Raw genomic sequence first — 22,518 nt, forward strand, 5'->3', positions numbered from 1 at the left:
TAAAAATGGTGGGTAGCAGAGACTCGGTAGAGTGGAGGGAGGAGGCAGGGGAAAAGATGGCTAGCAGGTTCTTTAATTATTTTTAAAGATTTACTTATTTATTGGAGAGGTAGATTGACAGATAGAGACAGCAAGAGACAGCGAGAGAGAGAGAGAGAGAGAGAGGTCTTCATCTTCTGGTTCACTCCTCAAATGGCAGCAGTGTCGGGAAACTGGGCTGATCCAAAGACAGGAGCCAGAGGCTTCTTCCCGGTTTTCCATGCGGACTGGAACTGATGCCCACTGCAGGTGGTGGCTTTACCCAGGATGCCATAGCGCCGGCCCTGATTTTAAAATATTTCAAATAATACACTAAGTATAAAAAAGGGTTCAATGAGCACACCTAAATGTAACAATTTGGCCTTATTCTCCCATTATGCAAGCATCATACAAGCACATACTATTTCTTGATAGCAAGTGTGTGTGTGTACACGTTTTCTCTCATGATTGGAAACTGAGCAGTGAAATGTGTGGATGTCATATTATTCTGAACGCTGGCTCTTACATAGCAATAAAGCATTCTTTTCAGGTGTGCTGATCTTGTCTGGGACCTCCCTCAGTCCTACTTTCTTATATTATAATGTGTGGCCCTGGACCTGAGACATCATCTTCAGAGGTGTGTTCAGTTGGGTTTGGAATAGTTCGGGGGTCTGGCCTTTCCTAACCTCAGAAAGGAGATGGAAAAAGGACACAGAGACCGACCTCAGCAGAGACAAGTTGCTCTATTGAAGCAAATATCGGAAGAGACTGTGCATCTAGAGCTGAGCTGTTATCTGGTTTCGGAGGGAATTTGCCAATCCTGGGTGGGGTGGGGAGAGGTGGAAGGCAGCTGGTGGAGAGCAGGGGCTCTTTGAAGCCTCTGGGAACTTCCCTCTCATCTGTTTCACAAGCTGCCCCGTGCAGCTTATCTGTTTGCCAGTTGCGTTCCAAGGAGTCTGGAAAGGTCTGGTTCGGCACCAAGGGTGTCAGCTAAAGGGAAGAATTGTGGTGGGGGAGGAGGGAATGGGTCACGCGTGGGACAAGAAGCCCTTTTATGCTTGCTGGTCAGAAGTGCAGAGACTCAGTGTCCACCCTGATCTCCTTGCATCAGCATCTGCATGTAAACAGCATCTGCATTTTGATACAACTAGATTTTAAATTCCTAAAATCTGAGATGGACCCTTATAAGTCTGTGTGATCTTTCCATCCATGAAAGCGAGGAGCCTTGTGTTCCCCTGTGTGCTACACAAACATCACGGATCCATCTACTGCTGCCTTGGTCTACATGTTGCAGTCCAGTAAACACTAGTATCTGCCCTGGTTCTTGGACTTTATATCAACCCCATGTCATAACCATGAATATCCAACTGAGTCACTCAGCTACGTCAGTGCCCACACCTGCCTCTCCCACTGCATCTAGAGTCAAGAACTCTCCACACGGCTGTTTAGTCTGCTATGATGATGCTTTGAATTTCAGGGACATTTATGTTCAGAACCACAGGTTTCTGTGGGAGGCACTGGGCTGCCTGGACCCTGCTCAGAGGGCTTTGTACAGGGACGTGATGCTGGAGCACCACAGGACCCTGCCTTCCCTCCCCGAATTCCTAACCCCTAGCATTCCATCTGCTTACACAGTGTTTTGTGGAAGCCTCTGCTTTTCATGACTGGGTCTCAGGCCTCTGTTTTGAAGAAAAATGGAGGGACTCTTGGTGTAGAAAAGCAAAATGTCTTTTAAAGATTTACTTTATTGGGGTTGGTGCTGTGGCGGAGGGAATAAAGCTGCCACCTGTAGTGCCAACATCCCATATGTGTGTGGGTTTAAGTCCCGGCTGCTCCACTTCAGATCCAGCTCTCTGCTATGGCCTGGGAAAGCAGCAGAAGCTGGCTGAAGTCCTTGGGCCCCTGCACCTGAGTAGGAGACCTGCAGGACGCTCTTGCTCCTGGCTTCCCATTGACTCAGTTCCAGCCATTGCAGCCATTTAGAGAATGAAACAGCGATGGAAGTCTCTCTCTCTCTCTCTCTCTCTCTCTCTCTCCCTCCCTCCCTCCATCCCTCCCTCTCTCTCTCTCTCTTCCCCTCCATCCCTCCCTCCTTCCCTTTCTCTGCCTTTGTAACTCCAGCTTTCAAATAAACAAATAAATCTTTACAAACTGTAACTCATCTAATGATGTTTCTCTGTATTCTCTGAATTCTGTTTCATTACACTTTTCTCATCAGAGCTGCTTTTGATTGAGAATGCATTTTCTCAGGCCAGTGACTCCCCTGCCTGGTCTTCACAGGTGCTCTGTCACAGCGAAGAACTGGAGCCATCTAGAGGAATTGTTCTGTAGTGGTACATGGAGTCTTATGCCTGATTTTCTGAATTAATGCTTATCTCATTCTCTGAAATCCTCTATTTGTGGGAGTTTTGTTGTTGTTGTTTTTGTCAGGGTAGGTTCTCTTACATCAGTAAGTTATTTGGATTTTTTTTAAGATTTATTTTATTATTTGAAAGATAGAGTTATAGAGAGATTCAGAGAGAGAGAGAGAGAGACAGACAGACAGACAGACAGAGGTCTTGCTTCCGCTGGTTCACTCCCCAGAAGGCTGAACAGCGTGAGCTGCACTAATCAAAGCAAGGAGCTAGGTGCTTCTTCTCGGTCTCCCACACGGGTGCAGGGTCTCAAGGACTTGGGCCATCTTCTACTGCTTTCCCAGGCCATAGCAGAGAGCTGAATTGGAAGAGGAGCAGCCAGGACTAGAGCTGGAGCCCATATGGGATGCCGGTGCTTCAGGCCAGGGCTTTAACCCACTGCACCACAGTGCCAGCCCTTGGATTTTCACTTATAAGTTAAGATTTTGATGATAGTTTTAAGCGCTGCATACTTTCAGACATGGGAGGTGAGATCAAAATACAACTCAGCCATGTGTCTATAGTCAATAAACTCATGTTTGTCTGCCTGTAACATATTGCTCTATTTTGTCATTAGTTGTGTATTTATTTTCCTTTTTAAAGGTTAATTAATTAATTTGAAAAGCAGAGTTACAGAGAGGCAGAGATAGAGAGAGAGAAAAAGAGAGAGAGTGAGACAGGTCCTCCACCTGGTGGTTCACTTCCCAAATGGCCACAATGGCCGGAGCTTGCTGATCTGAAGCCAGGAGCCAGGAACTTCCTCTGGGTCTCCCACAAAGGTGCAGGGGCTCAAATACTTGGGCCATCCTCCACTGCCCTCCCAGGAATAGCTTGGGGGTCTGGACAGATAAGAAGTGGAGCAGCTGGGACTTGAACCGGCGCTCACATGGGATGCCGGCACTGCAGGCGGCAGTTCCACCTGCTATGGCACAGTGCCTGCCCCTGTGTATTTATTTTCTTGGTTGCTGTGCAGTCCTGTCCAGGTGAACACTCATGCCAATTTCCTTAGTGTTTCATGGATACAGTGAGAGAGCCTCATGTGACTTGCAGGTTTTCTTTCAATAGTATATAATTTTATCCCTCCCCTGGATAAGGTATTTAAATTTTGCATGGATAAAATACATAACCAAAGGTATACACTTAAATAATTTTAACTGTAGTGTTCAGCCATAGAAAGTGGCAGGCAAAGCTGTGTGTTATGGGTGGGATCTCTAGACAATTTATTGCTGTCTTAAAAATCTGCTTCAGGACCCTGTGCTGCTGTGTAGCGGTGAAGTAGCCATCTGCAGTGCCAGCATGCCACATGTGCCCCTATTCGAGTCCTGGCTGTGAGTCCTGAATCCACTTGCTCCAAGACCCCTCCCCCCTTGTTTCCTGGTAACAGGAAAATGAAAGCACAGAGGTGCCCACACCTGGACAGCCTCCTGTGCACACACTGTATCCCAGCTGCTAATCAGGGAGACACCCTGTTCCTCCAGGTCCCTCTCACTGCCCAAGCTTTGAATCAGGTAGCTCTGGAGACCCCCCTATGTCAGGGACTCCCTGTCTCACGGTACCTGGTATCCTCTCCAGCTGCTCTAGGCTGCATCCCTCATCTCTGTTCAGCCACTCCAACTCATCTCCCACCTGTCCCCTCCTACCTTACACATGAGCCCCGAGCTTCTCCCCCTCTGAGGCTGCTCCTGGCAGTTCTTCACCCTAATAAAACTCTTTCTTTGCTCAGTGTGGTCTTGGTTGTCGTTCTGGGTTGTGGTTAAAAACCCTGACACCAGATGCTCCACTTGCAATCAGCTCTCTGTTATGGCCTGGGAAAGCAGAGGAAGATGGGCTAAGTCCTTGGGCCTCTGCACCTGTGTGGGAGACCTGGACCAAGTTCCTGGCTCCTTGCTTTGGCCATTGCAGCCAACTGGGGAGTGACCCAATGGATGGAAGACCTCTCTCTGCCTCTTCTCTCTCTGTTTAACTCTGATTTTCAAATTAATAAATAAATTCTTTTTTTGTTTTTTGACAGCTAGAGTTAGATAGTGAGAGAGAGACAGAGAGAAAGGTTTTCCTTCCATTGATTCACTGCACAAATGGCCTCCATTCCGGCGTGCTGGGCTGAATTGAAGCCAGCAGCCAGGTGCTTCTTCCAGGTCTCCCATTTGGGTGCAGGGGCCTTCCACTGCCTTCCCAGTCCATAGCAGAGAGCTGGATTGGAAGTGGTGCAGCTGGGATATGAACTGGCCATAGCACCAGCTGCCATCTAGTGGGTTCTAAGTCACATTTAGATAGGAGTCAGAAGTTGTGGTGTTCCATTTCATTTGACAATGACTACAGGTACTGATAACATATTGTATACTTTTCTAAAAGACTGGGGAAGAGGATTTTTCTGTGCTTGCTGAAGGCTCAGATGATCGTTTGTAGTCTTTACAATAAACTCCTTGTAGTGCAGGTACATAAGAGGGCTTTTTAGCTGGAATGGGAGCACACACTCAGCAGACCACTGCACAGTGTAACACACAAGAGAAGAAAACTGCGTGGGGCTCCCCCTACTGTGGCACTCACTTCAGCGCAAGGGTCTCACACTGAACCCGGGCTGTTTATGAAAGACGCCTGCTGCTTTCCTTCCTTTTACATTTTTTTCTAACTGAACATTTTATTGATTACTTTTGAGATCACATATTCTAAATTTACATTATAGCTGAAGGCTTAATGTTCCACTAAATAGGTAAATCAATGCAAAGTAAAATGACCACAGGTCAGCAGGAAAATAGGCAAGGGCTGTCCTTGGTCATCAAATGAGGAGGTGCTCAACTCTGCTCACAGAGAGCAGATTTTCAAAGGTGCCTCGGCTGGTCGGTAGCTGCTGTCCTTTCAACACTTTACCACTAGGAGGCCCTAAGCTTCCTGGCTTGGAGCGTTTCTCCTGAGCATGGCACTTGTTTTAAATGAGCACTGCCACAGCTCTTTTTCTGTTCCTGACTCCAAGACTCCCTGCTTGTTTGTAACTTCTAAGATCCTCCTACACATTCTTTTTTTAAGAAATAAAAATTTTTATTACTCTAAATAGAGCATTTTCAGGCAGCTGATAGATGCAATCCTGAGGATGCTGATACCATAATGCCTTTTGCTGTTTTCCCTCTAAATGCTTTGGAATATGATTCAGCATCTAACAGGGCCGTCTATCCTCAAGGGTTTTTGATGCTTTCCTGACTATATTCACTCCTTCACCTACATAACAATACTCATACAACACAATATCTATCCCTAGAAAAACATTTGCTTGTGTGTGTGCTTTATCGCTCTACCCTAGGAAATCATGTGTTACTTCTTTTCTCTCAAGTTTGCATTGTCTCAGTAAGGAATGCTTGATGGGATTCCTAATACAGGATTTCCACTTTTATTTTATCCTCGTAAATTGCAGCTTCCTTTTAGTCTTTTTTAAAAATATTTTATTTATTTATTTGAGAGGTTGAGTTATAGACAGTGAGATGGAGAGACAGAAAAAGGTCTTCCGTCCACTAGTTCACTCCCCAAATGGCCGCTACAGCATGAACTGTGCAGCTCAAAGCAAGGAGGCAGGAGCTTCTTCCAGGCCTCCCACATGGGTGCCAGGGCCCAAGGACTTGGGCCATCTTCCACTGTTTTCCCAGGCCACAGCAGAGAGCTGGATCAGAAGAGGAGCAGCCGTGACTAGAACCACCGCCCATATGGAATGCCGGTGCTGCAGACGGAGGAATAACCTACTGCACCACGGCACTGACCCCCCTATTTGACTATCTTACAACTCACTAGTTTGTGTTGAGGTGAAGACCTGTGTACTACATGCTCATGTCACATCCCATCATTGTTTTGTCTTTTAAGTACAAATTTCTGTTCATCCTTTGGAGATTTCTGGGTATATGGCATCTGCTTTGCAAACCAAGTTGATTCCCCCCCTACCCTTGTATTTCCTTTGGTTAATTCTTACTGCCTCCCAAATAAGAGCCAAGTAATGTAGGTGATAGGGTCTCCGTGGTTTTTATTGGTGTCTTGAGGAATGAACCTACTTTTCTAGATAGAGTCAATAGTGTTGGGGATTAGTGACATTTGTTTGATCAAACTGAGTACAAAGCCACTTCTATTTATTTTTATCACAATAATATGTATAATTCTACCACATCACTTCACTTGTGTTCATCAAATTGATCATTGTCAGAAAAATAACTAAAATAAAAAAAATGGGCATAGGCCCTGAATAGACATCTAAAAAGAAGAGAAACAAGTGGCTAAAAGGTATGTGAAAAATGTTCAAAATCAGTAATCATCAAGCAAGTGAAACTGAAGCCCTCATACCTAATAGAATATCTATCTGCTTTAAAGACTAAGATAAAAAATGTGGAAAAAGAATGACAGGAGCTGGCGAGTAAAGCTGCTGCCTGCAGTGCCGGCATCCCACATGAGTGCCAGTTTGAGACCTGGCTGCTCCATTCTGATGCAGCTCTCTGCTGCAGCCTAGGAAAGCAGTGGAAGATGGCCCAAGTCCTTGGGCCCTGCACCATGTGGGAGACCTGGAAGAAGCTCCTGGATCCAGCCTTTGGATTGGCACAGCTCCGGCCATTATGGGCAATTGGGGAGTGAACCAGCAGATGGAAGATCTCTCTGTCTCTCTCTGCCTCTCTCTAACTCTGCCTTCGAAATAAATAAATAAATCTTAAAAAAAAGATGTGCCAAAAAAGGAATCTTTGCACATTGTTGGTGGGAATTCAAATTAGTTCAAGCACTGTAGAAAACAATATGGGAATTCCTCAAAAAAATAACAGTGGAGGTAGCACATGACCCATCAATCTCACAGCAGGGCATATATGTCCAGGAAATGACAATCAGCATGTTCAAGGATGCCTGCACTCCCACATTCATTGCACCATCATCACTGCAGCCAAGATATGGAATCTAAGTTTCACCAATGGAAAATACATGAATGAAGAAAATGCTGTACACCCACAAAGGAAAACGAATGATGATGATTGAAAAAGACTGATGCTATGTCATTTTCAACAACATGGATGAATCTGAAGACACTCCAGTAAGTTAGAAGAGGAAGGCACAGGAGAGGGACACATACTCCATGATCCCATATACTCTTGCTTGGGAAGTGTAGGAGTTTGAATTCACAGAAGTAAAGAATAAGGCTGTGGTACAGAGCCAATAACATTGTACTATATTCTTGGGCACCTCCAAGAGAATAAATTCTAAGTGTTCTTTCCAGAAAAGTATGCTAAGTAGTGTATATATTAATTAGCTCAGTACAGCCTTTCACAACCTATACGTATTTGAAAAACCACATTGCACATAATATTGTATATTATTTTTGAGAATCCAGCATTGCAAACACTCCACTAGTTTCCCTGTGGTTACCTCATCTCTCACCCTGTGATTACCTCATCACCGCCCCCTTGCCTGCTTCCACCTGTGAGAGTCAGTCTGCCTCCAGGTATTATGAAAATGGAAGAGATTCTTCCAAACTCTGGAAATTTCTCTGCAGATGCTCATTAGAAACTTGTAATTGTTTCTGTGAATTGGGAACTGGGAGAAAGCTTTGCTATTTTGTTTTCTGTATCTTCTCAACTGTCACTGAAAGTCCAAGTGAGGGGATAAATGCATTTCTGTGGGGAGTTGAGGTCATGGAGTCATGAACTGGTATCTTGTGGTCTGGCTGCTTCCCCTGCACACAAGCAGGGGGTCGTGTCTGTCCCCTGAGCCCAACTTCCTGGCAGCCTGGAGAATTCAGCTGAGTATTTTCTCCTTCAATGTGGAGACAGTTTGTAAAGGAAGGAGGCACACCAGGGGCTGCGTATGGATAAGTGGTCTGTTTGGCAAAAGGGTTTCATAGGAGGTGCAAAAGCCACAGAGGAAGAAAAAGTAATTCTTAGACTTGGGCTGAGCTTGTGGAGAGCGACTGGGGATCTGAGATCCTACACCAATCTCTAACTGCTCCCAGTGTGTTTCCAGCAACCCTTCTAAGGATGACCATTTTTAAAAAGTTTATTGATTTGAAAGGCAGAGATCGAGATGAAATAGAGATGCAGATGTAGATAAATAGGTAGAAAATAGGGTGAGGGAGATACACACCACTGACTCACTCTTCAGACGTACACAATAGCTGGTGCTGGGCCAGCCTGAAGACACAATCAGGATCTCCCCTGTAGGGAGCAAGGCCCCAAGAACGTGAGCATCTCCAGGATGCCCATTACAGGGAGCTGGGACTTGAACCTAAGCACTTCAGTTCCAAGTGGTGCCTTAGCAGCTGTGCCAAATGTTCATCCCAACTCTTGGAACTGGAGGAGGAGGCAGGATGGGAGTAGGGCTGGGAGGGTGGGTGTGGGGGAAGAACCAATGTAGTCCTAAAGTTGTACCTATGAAATTTGCATCCATTAAATAAAAGCTACAAAAAGTAATAAAGCCTAGTTTTTGTGAGGAGTCTAATTCAGAAATCGCAATTATAATTGCAGCCTGCAGTATAGAAATCATAGAGAAATGTACATGATTCCTCAAGTTATTTCAGTAAGACTGCTGTACATGTGAGGAGTTGGGCGGTGCTAATGGGATCATTCATCTCTGTTTACCAACGTGGCTGAGTGGCAATTGCTGAAAAAATCATGTTTCTCTCACTCCAGGTTGATAAAATTTTTATGGGGATGGTAGTGTAATTATACCTGTCCTGAAAATCAATGTCTGTTGATCCAGGTAGGACAATCTTGCTTTCTGAAGCTAGGAAGAAGACTTTCAGGAAAAGTTGTATTTCTGCTTGAGGATTTCAGTCAGCAGGGCATTTAGGACTTCAGTGTCCTTCAGGTTCAAATGCGTCCTTTGATGCTCTGCCTAGTTTTAAATTCTGTCATGTTCAAGCTCATTCTTGTGTTTCCTCCATTTAAATGCATTCAATTCACAAAATAACACATCTCAGAATTCTATTTTAGGGGACCGGTGCTGTGATGCAGTGGGTTAACGCCCTGGTCTAAAGCACTGGCATCACATATGGGAGCTGGTTAAGACCTGGCTGCTCCACTTCTGATCCATCTCTCTGCTGTGGCCTGGGAAAGAAGTAGAAGATGGCTCAGGTCCTTGGATTACTTAATTAAGACGATCATTCTCTGTGATTGTATCCACAGTACAAAGTACCAATGTTACCATGACCAGGCTACCAAATTCAATGATTGACTCCACCAATATTTAGATGACTCATATGACTCCATTTAGCTAAATGAACTTTATCTTGAGAGGAAAATATAACTAGGTCATAATAATGGTCTTTTTTGAAAGACTTATTTGGAAGAGTTACACAGAGAGAGGGAGAAGAGAGAGAGAGAGAGAAAGAGAGAGAGAGACTGAGAGAGAGGGATAGAGACTCACCTTCCATCCACTGGTTTACTCCCCAGATGGCTCCAACACCCATACTGGGCCAGGCTGATGCAGGAGCCTAGAGCTTCTTCCAGGTCTCCTGCATGAGTTGCAGGGGCCCTTGCTCTTTGGCCATCTTCCAGTGCTTTCCCAGGTGGGTAAGCTTGGAGCTGGATTGGAAGTGGGGCAGCCGGGACTTGGATGTGCACCCATATGGGATGCTGGCACTGCAGGCAGTGGCTTAACCTGCCTAACATGCCATAGCACTGCCCCCTGTGTGGTCTTATGACTGTTAAACTAGAGAGACTAGGTAAGCATTAGTCACTCTGAGCTATGCCTTGTAAATCCTCTGTAAAGCAATACAGCCAAGTTTGGAAATATTCTGAAGAAAGAAATTCTCTGTGAAGAGAATGGTTTAGCCATGAATTCTGGATTATTTTCATAAGAAGTAGCTCCCAGCCCACGTCTCCATGCAGAACCCTCTGCTTTGAATGTTATAGTCAGACCCCTGGGAAAAAAGAGAGGACAACATAGAGTCAATAGTTGGAACATCTTCTCTTCCAGATTTTCCTGGGAATCCTATGGGATTCCTCATTTCTGGGTGGCCATCGTTTCAGTTCCTTCACAGGATGTAAGCCACTGTGCACAGGTTTGATTCTCAGGCACCTAGCTGTGGCCAACTCCTGGTCATTCTCTCCAGAGGAATCCCAGAGACCACGGCAACTCTCGGGCTGAAGCATTGCCTCAGTGATCTTTGATGCAGGCTGTGTCTACGAGCACAGAGTGGCCAGGGGCGCCTCCATCAGCACCACCTGCCTCTTGAGTGTCTTCCAGGCCATCACCATCAGCCCCATGAACTCCAGATGGACAGAATCAAAGCCAAAGCTCCAAAGGTCATTAGCCTTTCCAGTGTCCTGTGCTGGGTCTTGCACACACTGATAAATATCAGAGATTCCTAAACTTATGAGTGACAAATTGAGAAATGACAATATGACAAAAAGTATAGATTTTGGATACTGTTCTGCTGCCCCAGGTGACCAAGACAGACACAGCAGTTGGAATGTTGTCGACCTGCCATGATGTCTTGTGGTTTCTGCTTATGCTCTGGGCCAGTGGCTCCACGGTTTTCATTCTGCACTGGCACAGGAAGAGGGTCCAACACATTCATAAGAGCAACATCTTGCCAAGATGCTGCCCGAGATCACAGCTCCCCAAAGAATCCTAGTGAGCACGTTTGTATGCTTGGGTTCCTTTTATTCCATCATCTTTATTTATTTTCATGTTTTGGATGAGACTTCTGGTGGCTGTTGAACACCTCGGCCTTAGTTAATGCTTGCCTTCCAACTGCCAGTCCCTTTATTCTCCTGAGTCACAAACGCAGTGTGTACTGTAAGAAAGAGACAATTCTCTCAATTCAGGAGAATATAAAAGGTCTGATTTTTGTTGGGGTCAAGAGGTGATGCACCTGTGCATCAAAGGCTCTGAAACATGACTGTGAGCTGGTCTCAGGGCAGAGAAAGCTGTGAAGAGACAGAGATCCGGCTTCTTCAGTGAATGATAGCAACAGGACCTGAAATTGTTGTAATACCTTGTGGGTATTCATATTCATACAACTCTATTTTAGTAGTGGTCACATTATGTGGGTTTGTTGTCCAACAATAAAATGCTTTGCTCTGAAACAGTGCAGATACTGGAAATTTCTTTGAGTATGTGCTTTTGTTTCCTAGATTTCATTGGTCATTTAATTGTAGGGTTAAATCCTTTAAGCATGGTAGCATGTGAGATGCTTCAATAAGCACTTTGTAGTGAGTGGGGATAGCTCTGGGTTAGAATGGGAGAGGCCTGGAATGAAGCTAGAAGACAGGAAGGAAAATAGGTTTTAATTGTTGTGGCTTTGAAGGCTAGGTTGTGGATGTTGTGTTTTATGTCCTAGGAGATAGCATTTATTTGATACTACTACATACTATATGATACTACTTATGGGACATGATCAGCAGATCATCAATAGTTTTGGCTAAACACTGGAATAATGAAGGTCAGGGGGCAAAAGCGTAACACAAAGTGGGACACAGGAAGATGGGTCGGCCTGGTGTGGGTGGGAGGCAAACACTAAATGCGCTCCATGACCAGGATGAAGTGAATGCAATTTTGGAAGGAACAGGTCTGCAGATGACAGACAGAGGGTTGTAAATGAACCTCTCATAAGTGCTGGTATGTGAAGGCTCATAAGCAGATCCCACCATGCTTTATATATCACAGGCTCCTGCTCAACTCACTCAGTTCAGAATTAAATCATTTTCACAGTTCTCACACTTAAGTTTTTGCTGAACTTTCTGGAATAAACCTTTATTAATTTTGTGATTAACAGTTTTTAAAGATATATTTGCTTATTTGAAAGGCAGAGTTACACAAAGAGAGGAGAGGCAGAGATTGAGAGAAAGGTCTTCCATCCACTGGTTCACTCCCCAATTGGCCACAATTGTCGGATCTGTACAGATCTGAAGCCAGGAGCCAGGAGCCTCCTCCAGGTCTCCCACACTGGTTCAGGGGCCCAAGGACCTGGGCCATCTTCTACTGCTTTCCCAGGGTATAGTAGAGAGCTGGATCAGAAGTGGAGCAGCCAGGACTTGAACCGGTGCCCATATGGGATGCTGGTGCTTCAGGCCAGGGTGTTAACCTGCTGCATTTAGAACCAAGCCATGAAGCTTGAGCTGTAACGCAGCCCAGGGGCTTGAGCTGTAAACGTGAGTAACTCATCCGGTGTACACACACAGACAGCCTACATCCGCAAAGTTATAGGGGAAGGACACACAGGCACAGACACTCACACACTCAAATGTACAATCACATTCACCCCCCTCTCACCACACCCAGCCACCCACATACTCACACATTTTCATTCACACGCTTACACTGACGCCCACACCAAGTACACATTCATATTGAAACATACAATGGGCCAGCGCCGCGCTCACTAGGCTATTCCTCTGCCTGTGGCACTGGTGCCTTGGGTTCTAGCCCCAGTTGGGGCACTGGATTCTGTCCCAGTTGCTCCTCTTCCAGTCCAGCTCTCTGCTGTGGCCAGGGAAGGCAGTGGAGGATGGCCCAGGTCCTTGGGTGCTGCACCCCCATGGGATACCAGGAGGAATCACCTGGCTCCTGCCTTCTGGTTTGCAAGCGTGCCGGCTCTAGCTGCCATTGGGGGGGGGGTGGAGAAACAACAGAAGGATGACCTTTCTCTCTCTCTCTCTAACTCTGCCTGTCAAAAAAAAAAAAAAGAAAAAGAAAAATACAATGACAGACAGTCATGTAGTCACACTCTGGCTCCCAAATCCCACTCACCCACCATGAATGAGTGCCACCAAATGAGCTGCTCCCGTGTGAAAAAACAGTGCTGGGGCCAGCACAGTGGCATAGCAGGTAAATACACCGCCTGCAGTGCCGGCATCCCATGTGGGCATGGGTTCAAGTACCGGCTGCTCCGCTTATGCTCCAGCTCTCTGCTGTGGCCTGGGAAAGCAGTAGAGATGGCCCAAGTCCTTGGGACCCTGCACCCACGTGGGAGCCCTGGAAGAGGCTCCTGGCTTCAGATTGGCCCAGCTCTGGCCATTGAGGCCCATTGGAGAGTGAACCAGCAGATGGAAGGCCTCTCTCTCTCTCTCTCTCTCTGACTCTGCCTCTTCCTCTTCCTCTCTGTAACTCTGCCATTCAAATAAATAAATAAATCTTAAAAAAACACCAGTGCTAATCACAGTCCTCTAGCTCCCTGAAAATGGAGGTCATCTCCGTCATCAGTAGTCCTTCCTACACTGCCACGGCCCCCAGGGTGTTCTTCACAGCGTGTGACACAGGGGAGTGAGTGTTGTCACTTTAGGTGGAGGTGCATGTGGGGAAAGCTGGAGTGTTTGGAGAGGTGAAAGCATGCAAGAGAGTGACAGAGCAGAGAAAAAAAAGCAGGGAAAGGGGTGCTCTGGTTTGGATTTCAGTTTGAGCGAGGGTCCATGTGTTAGAGGCTTGGTCCCTGGGTGGCACTATTTGGTGGTGGTGGATCCTTTAGAAGGCAGTGCCCAGGGGCCAGCACTGTGGTGTAGCTGGTAAAGCTGCCAGCCGCAGTGCTGGCATCCCATATGGGCACCGGTTTGAATCCTAGCCGCACTACTTCTTCTTCTTCTTCTTTTTAAGTATTTATTTATTTGAAAGGCAGAGTTACAGAGAGGCAGAGGCAGAGGCAGAGAGAGAGAGAGGTTTTCCATCTGCTGGTTCACTCTCCAGATGGCCAACAGGCACATCAAAAAGTGTTCAAGGTCATTAGCAATCAGGGAAATGCAAATCAAAACCACAATGAGGTTTCACCTCACCCAGGTTAGAATGGCTCACATTCAGAAATCTACCAACAACAGATGCTGGCGAGGATGTGGGGAAAAAGGGACACTAACCCACTGTTGGTGGGAATGCAAACTGGTCAAGCCACTATGGAAGTCAGTCTGGAGATTCCTCAGAAACCTGAAGATAACCCTACCATTCGACCCAGCCATCCCACTCCTTGGAATTTACCCAAAGGAATTTAAATTGGCAAACAAAAAAGCGGTCTGCAGCCTAATGTTTATTGCAGCTCAATTCACAAGCTAAGACCTGGAAGATAGGGGCTAAGAGTTGGGAAACAGCCAGCAAATAATGCAGAGATGTTCACTGTCAACCGACTGGGCTTACAAAGAAGAGCCAAATACACTTGGAAAGTGGAGGAGACCGTGTAAAAAAATACAAATGTGCTCACCAGAGCAAGGATGCTCCGAGTAGCTCTGGATTCAGGGGAAGTCCTGGGGGAAGCATGCGTCCCATGAATGTGCTGCACCTGCTGCTTGTGTCTGTGCAGGATGAACACCATGTAGCTGCTGGCCAGGAGCATGAGCTCCAAGGACACAGCATCAGGCAACAATAGTAGTGCCAAGAACAGCGAGCCTGTGAAGGTGTCTTGGAAGACAGCGTTACAGTACCCATAGTCTTTTCTCTTTGTGATGCTTGTGTTGATCCACTTACTTGTCACGTAGATGGGGGAAATGGTGTTTATTAACATGTTCAGGATCCAGCACAGCATGGAGGAGAGGCCTATGTACCTGGGAGCTTTGACTTTAAGCCCTGCCCACCTAGAGTTCCTGGGGCTGATGGTGATGGCCTGGAAGATACTCAAGAAGCAGGTGCTTTCGATGGACACGGCCCTGGACACTCTTTGTACATAGAAAGAAGGTTGCACTCAGCATCGCTGGGGAGAAATTTCCACCTTAAAGCTGGGTAGGAGTATTGTCTGGAGGGAGGAAGTGTGGGAACAATCACTATGTTCCTAAATTTGTATATATGAGATGCATGAAGTTTATTTTCCTTAAGTAAGAAAAAAAAATGATTTCCAAGAGTTTAGTGTGTAACATGCAGACAAGACTTACAGTGTATGAATCACTGCAGTGAAGAGCACACACTGGCACCGTCTCTGCTTTCCACAAACATGTGAGACTCTCCCTGCTATTACTTACATTATAAAGAAGCAGGGAACTCAGAGAAGGAGAAGGTCAGTGTTTTGTGTGAATTCATAAACAGGCTGGGGGACTTGAACAGGTGAGGATTTGAAACTGCCTGGACTGGCACTGAAGACATGAAAGCCCCACACGGGTGAAAAGCTGGTTAGTGTTGGTCCCCAAAGAGCCTAGATATACGAGGGAACTTTAAAAAAGTCCTTGGAAAATTTTAATTAAAAGATAAGCTTATTATAGTGCAGAGATTTCAAAATCCATGCATCGTGTTTTCCATAACATGCATCTCCATGATCTTTTTGAAGAACCCTTCATATGCATGAATTTTAAAAAAATGTTTTGGACTAAAATAAACTTACCTTTTAATTCCACTTCCCTCTAACTTCTCTGAAGTATCCTCCCACATTTGTTTTTGTTTTCATAACTTGTTATCTTATTTTGGATCGGGGCATACGTTATTTGATGCTATTGGTTGTTAACAAGTCCCTATTTATGTCTGCAGATCAGCAAATAGGCCAAAATCAATGAGGACTGGAAGATGAGAGATTTTCACAAGTGGAGGTGCACTGAGAGCCGTGCAGACCCCAGAAGCCTGCCCCACATCTGGCTGGAGTCAATGAAAGGAGTGCAGCGGAGGATGGCCCAAGTACTTGGCCCTGCACCCACATGGGAGACCAGGAGAGGCACTTAGCTCCTGACTTCGGATTCTCTGAAATGAGAATTTGATCATGGAGAAGGCTATGCTTATGCAAGGCTGTATGGGAAATCTCTTGAACTGCTGATCAATGAACCTGAAATAGCTCTACACGGTGAGTCTATTTCACAGATATATTATATGTATTTTAACAACAGCCCAAAACTCCCTATTCAATTTCTTCAATGCAGTAAATTTCATGGAATACATACAGGTGTACTCTAAAATGTTCATGGGCAATTGAATTAAAAGATACATTTATTTTGGTAAAAACACTTTGAAATCCATGCACATGAACACTCCTTAAAAAGTTCACAGAGGGGCTGGCTCTGTAGCATAGTAGGAAACCTCCCATGCAACACCAGCATCCAGCTGCTGCACTTCCAATCCAGCTCTCTGCTGTGGCCTGGGAGGGCAGTGGAGGATGGCCCAGGTCCTTGGGCCTCTGTATTTCTGTGGGAGACCCAGAGGAGGCTCCTAGTTCCTGGCTTCAGATCGGCACAGCTCTGGCCATTGTGGCCAATTGGGAGTTAACCAGCAGATGGAAGATCCCTTCCTCCCCACGCCCCTCCTTCTCTCTCTGTGTAACTCTTTCAAATAAATAAATGGATCTAAAAAAGAGAAATTCTGTATGTAGGTGGATGTTTACAACTTCCCAATTAAAGATTTAAAGAACACAAATCAGTACTGGAAAACTATATTTACAATAAATAATTTTTTGTTCATGGCTGGTTTCACATTGATTAAAAAAACCATACGATTAGTTACAATCTAGGTAGGGCTGCCTTAACATGTGTGATCAGCTGTAAGTGTAGGCAAAACTGACTTGCATGTGTGCTGGCTGTAATTGTAGGCAAGGCTGACTAACACATGGGTCAACTCTACTCACGGGCAAGGGTGACCTACACCTTTATTTTGAGTGAAATCCAGCTGTTCCAGTGTCAAGGAAGAGCTGCTGCTCTCATGCCAACAATGGGAACGTGGAATGAAACAGGCACTTGCACAGTTGTTCTGGAGTGCATTTCTTAAATCTAATTTCCTTGTAAGTACCGAACACAGCCACAACTCCGTGAACATTTCTTATGCAAAGCCAGTGAGGCTCTAGCGAGTGGAAGGTGGAGGAACCTTTTCTGCCAATGGGAGCAGGGCACACCCATCTCTGAGCTCATAAAGGGAGGCCCCTCAAATCAAACTGCATGGTCTACAAGCTGGGCTTCCAGATTACATCTGGGGCAGGTGACCCAGATGCCCCCGTTACTCCCTTCAGTACTCAGCAGAGTAGCCCTCCTTCTTCTTACCTGAAACTTAAGAGAGGTGTTCCTATGGAGAAGAACTGAGGAAAAAGGCAAGACATTTCACATTCCACTGAGAGCCAAATCCACACGTAAGGTAGGGAACTGGGCTGTTTGGACACTGGAAGCAGGGTTGTGATTAGGAATGCCAAGTCAGGTGTATTTCATTGTGTTGTATTTATGCGTGGGGGAGGCAAATGGCTTTTAGATTCAGAGAGAGTGAGAGACAGAAAGAGAGATCTTCCATCAGCTGGTTCAGTCCACAAATGGCCATGATGGCTGGAGCTGGGCCTGTCTAAAGCCAGGAGATTCCTCTGGGTCTCCCACATGGGTGCAGGGGCCCAAGGACTTGGGCCATCTTCTGCTGCTTTCCCAGGCACATCAGCACATTAACAGGGAGCTGGATTGGAAATGGAGCAGCCTGAACTTGAACTGGTGCCCATATGGGATGCTGGTGCCACAGGCGGTGGCTTTACCCACTCTGCCACAGTGCCCTTCCCCCAAGAGTTTCTTAAACAAAAAAATATTTATTTACTTATTTGAAAGGCAGAGAGAAATACTCATTCCCCAAATGCTAGGGCTAGGACAGGCTGAAGTCAGGAACTCCATCTGGGTCTCCCATGTGGGTAGCAGGGACCCTCCTACCTGAGGCATCACCTGAGCTTCCCAAGGTGAGAATCATTAGGAATCTGGAACCAGGAGCAGAGCCAGGACTCCAGCCCAGGCAGTCTGATATGGGACATGGATGTCCCAGAGGCTTCTTCCCCACTGCACCAAAAAACAAAAATGCACAAGAAAGGAGGAGGAGAGAAGGAAGTTCCCAACTCTTAAGTGTGAGCTGGGGCAGTTACTTCCAACCCAACAATACCACATGGAAAGGCAGAAACAGGTGCAATTTTAGAGTGCAGACGACTGAGAAATATTACTTCAGTGAGCTGATCCAAGTCAATCTCAAATGTCATACTCCATGACGGTACGTATCCTTGGTATCCTGTGATAAACTTGGTAATTCACCTCAGATTGTGGTCACCCAAACCTTACAGACCCAATCTGGTCCCGAGAAAAATATCAGACACATTTCTACAGAGGGTCATCCAACAAAATATTTCACCTCTCCAACTGTCACAAGATCACTGAAAACAAGGAGAGCCTGAAGAACTGCCAAGCCAAGAGGAATCTAAAGAGACTTGTCAGCAAACTAATGTATCCTGGAGAGGACCCTGGGGCGCCGCATGAAAACTGGGTAAAAACTAAGGGAAACAGCACGAGGAGTGGATTTCATTAACACTGGTTCTCTAATTGTCACACGTGTCTCAAACTAATATCTGGGCATTCTCCATATTGTAACTTTTCTGAAAATGTTATAGAAAGTATTAAGAACAAAAAGAAAAAAAAGGATGTGTAACCCTGGGTGGTGTGCAAAGCTTGAAACATTTACCACCTGATCCATCAAAGGAAAAACTGCCTATTCTTGTTCAAGATCAAGAAGTAATATTGGCAGGTGCCGCGGCTCACTAGGCTCATCCTCTGCCTTGCAGCGCTGGCACACCAAGTTCTAGTCCCGGTCGGGGTGCCGGATTCTGTCCTGGTTGCCCCTCTTCCAGGCCAGCTCTCTGCTGTGGCCAGGGAGTGTAGTGGAGGATGGAGCAAGTACTTGGGCCCTGCACCCCATGGGAGACCAGGATAAGTACCTGGCTCCTGCCATTGGATCAGCGCAGTGCACCGGCCGTGGCAGCCATTGGAGGGTGAAACAACGGCAAAGGAAGACCTTTCTCTCTGTCTTTCTCTCTCACTGTCCACTCTGCCTGTCAAAAAAAAAAAAAAATAAGAAGTAATACTTGATATCAAACCCTATTGCTTCTCACAGTTCACATAAATTCACTGAGAAAATGTGAGGCAGTAACATTCAAGAAAATCTAGATAAAAGAACAAATTTCAGTATATTGATTATGGGGAGGAAAATCCTGGACTTTTAAAGTTCCCACTCTTAAAAAGCCCCATAAAACTGATACCTTTGACATTTGAAGAAAACAAAACAAAACAAAACAAAATGAACTGGGGCTGGCACCGTGGCTCACTTGGTTAATCCTCTGCCTGAGGTGCCGGCATCCCATATGGACACCGGGTTCTAGTTCCAGTTGCTCCTCTTCTGGTCCAGCTCTCTGCTTTGGCCCAGGAAGGCAGTGGAGGATGGCCCAAGTGCATGGGAGATCCGGAGGAATATACCTGGCTCCTGGCTTCAGGCTAGCATAGCTCTGGCCGTGGTGGGCATTTGGGGGCTGAACCAACAGAAGGAAGACCTTTCTCTTTGTCTCTCTCTCATTGTCTAACTCTGTCAAAATTACAAAAACAAACAAACAAAAAACGAAAACCAAAACCCATCATTTTCATTCCTACAAGGCTGTGAAAATCAGGTCCATGGAAAAGATCAAACACACTTGGTGCTTAATTGCACCTAAAAATGAACGCTCTCCTTACCACCCCACAGTCCAGCATGTTCCTCCAGGAGGTATTTTTCTACACAGTAAGACTTTTAGAAAAGCAGAGTACACAGGAATGTTCTGAACATAGGTCAGGCAAACACTGGCTGGAGAGGGTTGCTGTGCGGAGGCCACCGAGTGATGCCGCCGTGTCGTGGCACCACTCTGGGAGGTTTAGTGGGCTGAGTGGCTATCAGGAAGGATGTTGGCGGTCAGGGAAAGCTGGCAGTTCTAAGTGGCACAAACACAGTAACTGAATGAGCATGACGGGGACGTACCTGAGCCTTGATGTGAAGATGTGTTACAATTTCTGGTCCTCTTCAGGACACTTCCTTAGGTGTAGGACAGCTGCTCTGGGGGAAAGAGAATGAGACGCTAATGCTTTCTGGATACAGGCTACAGAAAACACCCTCCGAGGATCACCTGCCCCAGGCCATAGCTGAACCCAGTGAAGGGGGCACTGGATGGGAAAGACCCCTGAAATACAAACCTGTAGGTCTTCCCCCACCTACCAAACTGATCATCGCTACCCCCACACAGGAAACCCTACTCCCCAGGCCACTCCTTCCCTTCATTCAAGTGGCCTGCGTGGCAAGTACTTTGGGCTCTAAAATTGGCTTTTTCTGGCTGTTCTGCACGCTTCCTGTCATTTCATGCTAGGTTCCTGGGCCCAGTGCTCCCAGCAGGAACCACACAGAGGGGAGGTGAAGGCAGAGATGTGGACACACAGGTGACACTCACGGCTGTGCTCACTTTATAGGCCCGGCACCCAAACAATACCTCTCCCAGGCACAGCTCAGACACAGGCCCCGTCTGCAGTGACTCCCAGAGTGTTACCACCCATCTCTGGCCGCGTGTCAGAGGTGTAGCCCGCTTCACAGCACGCCACCCCTGCAGATGGCCTAGAGCAGGTACCCTCACAGAGGCCAGCTGGGTTACTCCCGCTGATGCTCACACAGCCCTGCCCCCATGACCCTATTCGGCTCACACACACCTGTGTCTGCCACGGAGTCCAGACCACATTCAATCACACACACCTGTCCGCCAAGACGCCGGCATCCCTTACAGGTACCGGTTGGAGTCAGACTGCTCCACTTCCAACCCAGCTCCCTGCTAGTGCGCCTGGGAAAGCAGGGAATGGCAGCACAACACACACACACACACACACACACACCACACCACACCACACCCTCACCCCCAGCCACCAGGACACAGCAGGGCCCCAGGCCCACGTTTGGTTCGGGTCTCCCGCTCCCTCCCTCATGGTCGTGCCAGCAGCACCCCGAGCTGGCTTCCTTCTGGGGGAGTAAACACTTCCCCTTGGGACCCAGCCAACCCTATTTCCCCGAGAGGACAGGACCGGAGCCCGGCAGCGGGGAACTCCGGATTGCGCCCAGGTGGGACCAGGGAGAAGGAATCACCCTCCCGGCATGCCACGCTGCACACTCCCCATAGGTCTCTGGGAAAGGGAGTCCACAACGCCCCAGTCCGCGCGCTTTTTCCCAGCATGCAACTCCGCGCAGCCCTAACAGAGCCCCGGGGGCCTCTGGGAAACGTTCGTCTGCGTGGCATGGTGGACGCCGCCTGCTGAGTTCTCTGCTCCGTAGGCGTCTTACTGGTTTCTGATCGGGCTGATTTCCCATAGGCTCGGGGTGAAAGTACTTCAGAGCCGGGGGAGCTGCGAATGCCGCGAGCCCTGGTTTGTCCCCGCTCGGAAACCGGACCGTGCTGAAGACGATGCCCCATAGACTCCAGTCAGGGAGCTGTCGGGGGCGTGACCCAGGGGCGGAAGGCCCTCTCTCTCTCCCTCTCGTGGTCTTCAGAGAAGGATTGCTATAGATGATTGTCAACGATTACGGGGGAACAAGTTTGATAACCTAGGAGAGATGGGCCAATTCTTAGTCACATAGAACTTACCAATATTGAATCAGAAATCAAATACTGGGGCCGGTGCAGTGGCCCAGCGGGTTAGGCCGCCACCTGCAGTGCCAGCATCCCATATGGGCACCGGTTCAGTCCCAGCTGCTCCACTTCTGATCCAGCTGTCTGCTATGCCCTGGGAAAGCAGTAGAAGATAGGCCAAGTGCTTGGGCGCCTGCATCCGCGTGAGAGACCTGGAAGAAGCTTCTGGCTCCTGGCTTTGGATTGGTGCAGCTCTGGCCATTGCGGCCAACTGGGGGGTGAACCAGTGGATGTAAGACCGTCTCCCTGCCTCGCTCTCCTCCACCCCTCACCCCGTGCCTTTGCATCTCTTTCTCTGTGTAACTTTTTCAAATAAATCTTTAAGAAAATATCTAGACTAACGAGGGGCATGACTGAATCAGTAAAAAAAGTCTATCATCAGACCAGATAACTTCTACCAAACACTGCAAGAAAAATTAACACTAATTCTTTAATTATTTCAAAAAATGGCAGAGGATGGTGTTGTTCCAAATTCACTCTATGAGTCCAGAATTACCTTGATACTAAAACCAGACAGAAGCACAACAAAGGTAGAAGGCTATAGGCCATCTCTCTTCTTCATGTGCATAGTGCAAAACGCCTCAAGAAAGTTCTAGGAAGTCACCTCCAACAGAACCATGAGAAGATTGTTCACTATGGTGAACTGGGATTCTCTTCAGCCATGTAAGGTCGGTTCAACATCCATGAACGTGAACATGACGTCAACAGTCACCAGGAAGGACAAAAATTATAGGAACATCTCAATAGGTGCAGAAAAGACATCTGATAAAATGTACCACTGCTTCCTGATAAGCC

General features: G+C 46.9%; 1 long non-coding RNA gene and 2 pseudogenes across 3 annotated transcripts; 1 reads left to right on the forward strand and 2 right to left on the reverse strand.

Moving 5' to 3' along the window:
- Positions 1-104: 104 nt before the first annotated feature.
- On the reverse strand, positions 105-22,023 carry LOC149120730 (uncharacterized). Of its 3 annotated transcripts, none has more exons than XR_016224493.1 (4): positions 21,098-22,023; positions 20,799-20,883; positions 20,040-20,114; positions 105-323 (listed from the first exon to the last, which is right to left on the reverse strand). It is a non-coding gene; the product is annotated as an uncharacterized LOC149120730 (long non-coding RNA). The 3 variants fall into 3 exon arrangements; XR_016224491.1 differs by having other exon boundaries at positions 20,756-20,883; positions 21,098-22,021; XR_016224492.1 differs by lacking the exon at positions 105-323 and adding an exon at positions 17,899-18,049 and having other exon boundaries at positions 20,756-20,883.
- Positions 10,326-11,233, forward strand: ORYCUNV1R-PS1544 (vomeronasal 1 receptor oryCunV1R-ps1544 pseudogene; annotated as a pseudogene).
- ORYCUNV1R-PS1623 (vomeronasal 1 receptor oryCunV1R-ps1623 pseudogene) lies at positions 14,413-15,012 on the reverse strand (annotated as a pseudogene).
- Positions 22,024-22,518: the final 495 nt, after the last annotated feature.

This window comes from Oryctolagus cuniculus, chromosome 18, assembly GCF_051225735.1.
Source record: "Oryctolagus cuniculus isolate XC-2025 breed Fujian yellow rabbit chromosome 18, ASM5122573v1, whole genome shotgun sequence".
NCBI classification, from domain to species: Eukaryota; Metazoa; Chordata; class Mammalia; order Lagomorpha; family Leporidae; genus Oryctolagus; species Oryctolagus cuniculus.